Genomic DNA, 8,431 nt, shown 5'->3' on the forward strand with positions numbered 1-8,431 from the left:
GGATCAGGTTGAAGCCTCATTTGATGTGTCCGGTCTTCTTGTGAAACCTTGGTTCCTAGGCTAGAGCAATGACACCAGTGTTGTCACAAAATAGAGTTATTGGATTTAGTGCGCTCGGCACAACTACAAGATCCATCATGAACTGCTTCATCCAAACACCCTCCTTAGCCGCCTCCGAGGCAGCCATGTACTCTGCTTCACATGTAGAATCTTCTACGACGCTTTGCTTGGAACAGCACCAGCTTACCGCACTCCTATTAAGAATAAACACGTATCCGGTTTGAGACTTAGAGTCATCCGGATTAGTGTCAAAGCTTGCATCGACGTAACCCTTTACGACGAGCTCTTCATCACCTCCATAAACGAGAAACATTTCCTTAGTCCTTTTCAGGTACTTCAGAATATTCTTGACCGCCGCCCATTGTTCCACTCCTGGATCACTTTGAAACCTGCCTGCCATACTTATGGCCAGGCTGACGTCCGGTCTTGTGCACATCATTGCATACATGATAGACCCTACGACTGAAGCATAGGCGGCGGTACTCATCTTTTCTCTATCTTCTGCAGTTACTGGACATTGAGTCTTACTCAAGTTTATACCTTGTGACACAGGCAAGAACCCTTTTCTTGGATTGTTCCATTTTGAACTTCTTCAAAACTTTCTCAAGGTATGTGCTTTGTGAAAGTCCTATCAACGTCTCGATCTATCTCTATAGATCTTAATACCTAATATGTAAGCAGCTTCTCCTAGGTCTTTCATTGAAAAACTTTTGTTCAAGTAATCCTTTACGCTCTCCAAAAACTCCACATTGTTTCAAATCAGCAATATGCCATCCACATATAATATTAGAAACGCTGCAGAGCTCCCACTCACTTTCTTGTATATACAAGATTCTCCAACAACTTGTATAAACCCAAACGCCTTGATCACCTCATCAAAGCGCTTATTCCAACTCCGAGATGCTTGCACCAGTCCATAAATGGATCGCTGGAGCTTGCATACTTTGTTAGCATTCTTTGGATCGACAAAACCTTTGGGTTGCATCATATACAAATCTTCCTTAAGAAACCCATTAAGGAACACCGTTTTGACATCCACCTGTTAGATTTCATAATCGAAAAATGCAGCTATTGCTAACTTGATTCAGACGGATTTAAGCATCGCTACCGGTGAGAATGTCTCATCGTAGTCAACTCCTTGAACTTGTGAAAAACCCTTTGCCACAAGTCGAGCTTTATAAACGGTCACATTACCGTCCGCGCCCGTCTTCTTCTTAAAGATCCATTTGTTCTGAATGGCCTTGCGACCTTCAGGTAATACTTCCAAAGTCCACACTTTGTTTTCATACATAGATCCTATCTCGGATTTCATGGCCTCTAACCATTTGTTGGAATCTGGGCCCACCATTGCTTCTTCATAATTTGTAGGCTCATTGTTGTCTAACAACATGATAGATAAGACAAGATTCCTGTACCACTCAGGAGCAGTACGTGATCTTGTCGACCTGCTCGGTCCGATAGTAACTTGATCCGAAGCTTCATGATCATCATCATTAGCTTCCTCCTCAACTAGTGTTGCCTCGACACAGATTTCCCTCTGCCCTGTGCCACCATCCTGTTGCAGAAGAGGTTCCACAACCTCATCAAGTTCTATCTTCCTCCCACTCAATTCTTTCAAGAGAAACTCTTTCTCAAGAAAAGCTCCGTTCTTAGAAACAAACACTTTCCCCTCGGATATGAGATAGAAGGTGTACCCAACTGTCTGTTTTGGGTAACCTATGAAGACACACTTTTCCGCTTTGGGTTCTAGCTTTTCAGGCTGAAGCTTTTTGACATAAGCATCGCATCCCCAAACTTTAAGAAACGACAACTTTGGCCTCTTGCCATGCCATAGCTCATATGGTGTCGTCTCAACAGATTTTGATGGTGCCCTATTTAAAGTGAATGCAGCTGTCTCTGATGCATAGCCCCAAAACGATAATGGCAAATCGGTAAGAGACATCATAGATCGCACCATATCTAACAAAGTATGATTACAACGTTTGGACACACCATTACGCTGTGGTGTTCCAGGCGGTGTCAACTGTGAAACGATTCCACATTGTCTTAAGTGAGCACCAAACTCGTAACTCAGATATTCGCCCCCTCGATCAGATCGTAGGAACTTGGTCTTCTTGCTACAATGATTTTCAACTTCACTCTGAAATTGTTTGAACTTTTCAAATTTTTCAGACTTGTGCTTCATCAAGTAGATATATCCATACCTACTCAAATCATCAGTGAAGGTGAGAAAATAACGATATCCGCCGTGCGCCTCCACACTCATTGGTCCGCACACATCAGTATGTATGTTTTCCAACAAGTCACTTGCACACTCCATTGTTCCAGAGAACGGAGTCTTAGTCATCTTGCCCATGAGGCATGGTTCGCACGTGTCAAGTGATTCAAAATCAAGTGACTCCAAAAGCCCATCAACATAGAGTTTCTTCATGCGCTTTACACCGATATGACCTAAGCGGCAGTGCCACAAAAAGGTGGCGCTATCATTGTTAACTCTACATCTTTTGGTCTAAGTGTTATGGATATGTGTGTCATCACAATCAAGATTCAATATGAACAAACCCCTCACATTGGGTGCATGACCATAAAATATATTACTCATATGAATAGAACAACCATTATTCTCTGACTTAAATGAATAACCATCTGGCAATAAACAAGATCCAGATATAATGTTCATGCTTAACGCAGGCACTAAATAACAATTATTTAAGTTCATAGCTAATCCCGATGGTAACTGAAGTGAGACAGTGTTGACGATGATTGCATCAACCTTGGAACCATTTCCCACGCGCATCGCCACTTCATCCTTCGCCAGCCTTCGTTTATTACGCAGTTCCTGTTTTGAGTTGCAAATGTGAGCAACAGAACCGGTATCAAATACCCAGGCACTACTACGAGAGTTGGTTAGGTACACATCAATAACATGTATATCACATATACCTGGTTTGGCATTGGCCGCCTTCTTATCAGCCAAATACTTGGGGCAGTTGCACTTTCAGTGACCCATCCCTTGCAATAATAGCACTCAGATTCCGGCTTAGGTCCAGCCTTGGGTTTCTTCGTCGGAGGGGCAACAGTTTTGGCGCTCTTCTTGGAGTTACCCTTCTTGCCTTGGCGACTCTTATTGAAACCAGTGGTCTTATTGACCATCAAAACTTGATGTTCTTTCTGGATTTCTGAATCTGCGACTTTCAACATCGCAAATAACTCGTCGGGTGACTTATTCATCCCTTGCATGTTATAGTTCAACACAAAGCTCTTGTAGCTAGGTGCCAGTGATTGAAGAATTCTGTCAGTGATAGCCTCTTGTGGTAGTTCAATCCCCAGCTCAGCTAGACGATTTGAGTACCCAGACATTTTGAGCACATGTTCACTGACACACGAATTCTCCTCCATTTTGCAAGCATAGAATTTATTGGAGGTCTCATACCTCTCGATCCGGGCATTCTTCTCAAAGATAAACTTCAACTCCTGGAACATCTCATATGTTCCATGACGTTCAAAGCGTAGTTGAAGTCCCGGTTCTAAGCCATACAAGACTGCACATTGAACTACTAAGTAGTCCTCCTTACGCGCTTGGCAAACGTTCAAAACATCTTGATCAGACGTAGCGGGTGGTTCATCTCCTAGCGCTGCATGAAGGACATAATTCTTTTCCCCAGCTTGTAGGATAAGCCTCAGATTACTAGCCCAGTCTACAAAGTTGCTACCATCATCTTTCAGCTTAGCTTTCTCTAGGAACGTATTGAAATTCAGGGTTGCTACTGCGCGAGCCATTGATCTACAACATAAAATATTGCAAAGTTTACTTAGGCTATGTTCAAGACAATTAGAGTTCAGCTAATCATATTACTAATAAAATCCCACTCAAATAGACACCCCTCTAGTTATTTGAGTGTGGCATGATCCAAATTCACTAACTCAAGTCCGATCATCATGTGAGTTGAGTGTAGTTTCAGTGGTAAACATCTCTATGTTAATCATATCAACCATACGAATCATGGTTGACCTTTCGGTCTCTTGTGTTCCGAGGCCATGTTTGTACATGCTAGGCTCGTCAAGTTTAACTCGAGTGTTCCGCGTGTGCAACTGTTTTGCACCCGTTGTATGTGAACGTTGAGTCTGTCTCACCCGATCATCACATGGTGTCTCGAAATGATGAACTGTCGCAACGGTGCACAGTTGGGGAGAACACAATTTTATCTTGAAATTTTAGTGAGGGATCACCTTATAATGCTACCGTCGTTCTAAGCAAGATAAAGTGCATAAAAGGATTAACATCACATGCAATTTATAAGTGACATGATATGGCCATGATCTTGTGCTTCTTGATCTCCATCACCAAAGCACCGGCATGATCTTCATCATCACCGGCGCCAGACCATGATCTCCATAATCATGATCTCCATCATCGTGCCGCCATCGAGGTTGTCGTTCTATCTATGCTATCACTACTAAAGCTACAACCTAGCAATATAGTAGACGCATCTGCAAACACAAACATTAGTTTTAAAGACAACCCTATGGCTCCTGCCGGTTGCCGTAGCATCGATGTACAAGTCGATATTTAACTATTACAGCATGATCATCTCATACATCCAATATATCACATCATGTCTTTGGCCATATCACATCACATGCATACCCTGCAAAAACAAGTTAGACATCCTCTAATTTGTTGTTGCATGTTTTACGTGGCTGCTATAGGTATCTAGTATGATCGCATCTTACTTACGCAAAACCACAACGGTGATGTGCAAATTGCTATTTAACCTCTCTCCAAGGACCGTCTTGGTCAAATCCGATTCAACTAAAGTAGAAGAAACAGACACCCGCCAGTCATCTTTATGCAACAAGTTGCATGTTAGTCAATGAAACCGGTCTCTCGTAAGCGTACGAGTAAAGTTGTTCCGGGCCACTTCAATCCAACAATACCGCCGAATCGAGAAAAGACTAAGGAGGGCAGCAAATCGAACATAAACACCCACAAAAACTTTTGTGTTCTACTCGAGATTACATCTACGCATGAACCTAGCTCTGATACCACTATTGGGGAATGTTACACGGGAAACAATTTTTTTCCTACGCGCACGAATACCTATCATGGTGATGTTCATCTACGAGAGGGATATCGGATCCACATACCATTGTGGATCGCTAAGCGGGAAGCGTTAAGAAACACGGTTGATGTAGTGGAACAGCTTCGTGATTCGAATCACCGTCGTCCCACGATCCGTCCCAATCTAGCACCGAACGGACGACACCTCCGCGTTCAGCACACGTACAACTCGATAACGATCTCCGCCTTCTTGATCCAGCAAGAGAGACGGGGAAGTAGATGAGTTCTCCGGCAGCGTGATGACACATCGGTGATGGTGATGATCTATTCTTGCAGGGCTCCACCAGAGCTCCGCAGAAAACCGACCTAGAGGGAGAACTACGAAGTAGAGGTTTAGGGTTGCACGTGGCAAAGTTGTGTCTCAAAACCCCTAAAACCTCTAGTATATATAGGAGGAGGGGAGGGGCTATCCTTGAGGCTCAAGGGATCCCCATGGGCGTCGGCCGAAGGGAGGAGGAGGGACTCCTACTCCAATTCGGTTTGGAAGGTAGAGTCCCTTCCTTCCTTCCCACCTCCTTTTTTTCTTTCTCCTTTGATTTTCCCTTGGAAGAAATAGTCCTCTTGGGCTGGCCTCACCAGCCCACCAAGGGCTGGTGCACCACCCATGGTCCTATTAGGTTATCTCCCGGGTGGGTGGCCCCTCCCGGTAAAAACCCGGAACCCATTCGTCACTCCCGGTACACTGCCGGCAATGCCCGAAATATTTCCGGAAGCCAAATGAAACAATACTATATATCAATCTTCGTTTTCGGACCATTACGAAAACCCTCGTGATGTCCGTGATCTCATCCGGGACTCCGAACAAAACTTCGGTCACCAGCACCTATAACTAAACTATACCGAAAGGTCATCGAACCTTAAGTGTGCAGACCCTGCGGGTTCGAGAACTATGCAGACATGACATGAGACACTCCCTGGTCAATATACAACAGCGGGACCTGGATGTCCACATTGGATCCTACATATTCTACGAAGATCTTATCGATTGAACCTCTGTGCCAAGGATTCATATAATCCCGTATACCATTCCCTTTGTCCTTCGGTATGTTACTTGCCCGAGATTTGATCGTCGGTATCCCTATACCTATTTCAATCTCGTTACCGACAAGTCTATTCACTCGTTCCGTAATACAAGATCCCGTGACTAAAACTTTAGTCACATTGCTTGCAAGGCTTATATGTGATGTTGTATTACCGAGTGGGCCCCGAGACACCTCTCCGTCACACGGAGTGACAAATCCCAGTCTTGATCCATGCTAACTCAACGGACACGTTCGGAGATACATGTAGAGTACTTTTATAGTCACCCAGTAATGTTGCGATGTTTGATACACACAAGGTATTCCTCCGGTGTCAGTGAGTTACATGATCTCATGGTCATAGGAATGAATACTTGACACGTAGAAAACAATAACAACAAAATGACACGATCACATGCTACGTTTATAGTTTGGGTCTTGTCCATCACATCATTCTCCCAATGATGTGATCCAGTCATCAAGTGACACCACTTGTATATGGTCAGAAAACCTTAACCATCCTTGATCAACTGTCTAGTCAACTAGAGGCTTACTAGGGACATAGTTTTGTCTATATATCCACACATGCATTTATGTTTTCATTCAATACAATTATAGCATGGATAATAAATGATTATATTGAAATAGGAAATATAATAATAACTATTTTATCATTGCCTCTAGGGCATATTTCCAACACGTGGTACATCTGGTGGCAACGCCGACAATTTGTGAAGGGAGTTTGGGTTCAAACAGTTGAGAAAACCGCACTATCTATTCGAGTTTTAGCTACAAATTTCATAAAGTCAAAGACATCCGAGCTACAGGTTTGAAAGCATGATCATATGTGGGTAAAACCGAGCCACGGTTTGGTCAAGATAAATGTTGATGCAACTTTCCATGAAGATACTCTATCTGGTGCATGTGGGGCTGTTGTTCGTGACGACCATGGTGACTTTGTTGCACCAACAAATTGGTTTATACCACATGTACGCAATGCTGAATCAACTGAGTTTCAGGCTATTAGGAATGGGCTATATCTCGCATCAAACATTGGTTGCAATAGTGTTGAAATTGAATCTGATTGTATATCCACGGTGGAAGCAATACAATCAATGGATGAATACATGGGAGCTGATGTGGTTTTGGTGTTAGAGTGCAAGCAGATGGCTATGGATTTCACAAGGATTTGCTATGAACATTGTTTTAGGGAAGCGAATAAAGTTGCTGATAGTCTAGCTAGATATTCTTTTGATAGCCGATCGTCTGGTTTATGGGAGAATTCTACCCCAGATTTTATTTCTGTTCTTTTTGTAAATGATATGACCATCCTATGAGAAATAAAGTCTTTTACCCACAAGAAAGGGATAGTTTCAACAAGCTATTGGAAATATGCCCTAGAGGCAATAATAAATTAGTTATTATTATATTTCTTTGTTCACGATAATCGTTTATTATCCATGCTATAATTGTATTGATTGGAAACACAATACTTTTGTGGATACATAGACAAAACACTGTCCCTAGTAAGCCTCTAGTTGACTAGCTCGTTGATCAAAGATGGCCAAGGTTTCCTGGCCATAGGCAAGTGTTGTTACTTGATAACGGGATCACATCATTAGGAGAATCATGTGATGGACCAGACCCAAACTAATAGACGTAGCATGTTGATCGTGTCATTTTGTTGCTACTGTTTTCTGCGTGTCAAGTATTTGTTCCTATGACCATGAGATCATATAACTCACTGACACCGGAGGAATGCTTTGTGTGTATCAAACGTCGCAACGTAACTGGGTGACTATAAAGATGCTCTACAGGTATCTCCGAAGGTGTTAGTTGAGTTAGTATGGATCGAGACTGGGATTTGTCACTCCGTGTGACGGAGAGGTATCTCAGGGCCCACTCGGTAATACAACATCACACACAATCCTTGCAAGCAATGTGACATAGTGTAAGTTGCGGGATCTTGTATTACGGAACGAGTAAAGAGACTTGCCGGTAAACGAGATTGAAATAGGTATGCGGATACTGACAATCGATTCTCGGGAAAGTAACATACCAAAGGACAAAGGGAATGACATACGGGATTATATGAATCCTTGGCACTGAGGTTCAAACGATAAGATCTTCGTAGAATATGTAGGATCCAATATGGGCATCCAGGTCCCGCTATTGGATACTGACCGAGGAGTCACTCGGGTCATGTCTACATAGTTCTCGAACCCGCAGG

This window comes from Hordeum vulgare, chromosome 2H, assembly GCF_904849725.1.
Source record: "Hordeum vulgare subsp. vulgare chromosome 2H, MorexV3_pseudomolecules_assembly, whole genome shotgun sequence".
Taxonomy (NCBI): Eukaryota; Viridiplantae; Streptophyta; class Magnoliopsida; order Poales; family Poaceae; genus Hordeum; species Hordeum vulgare.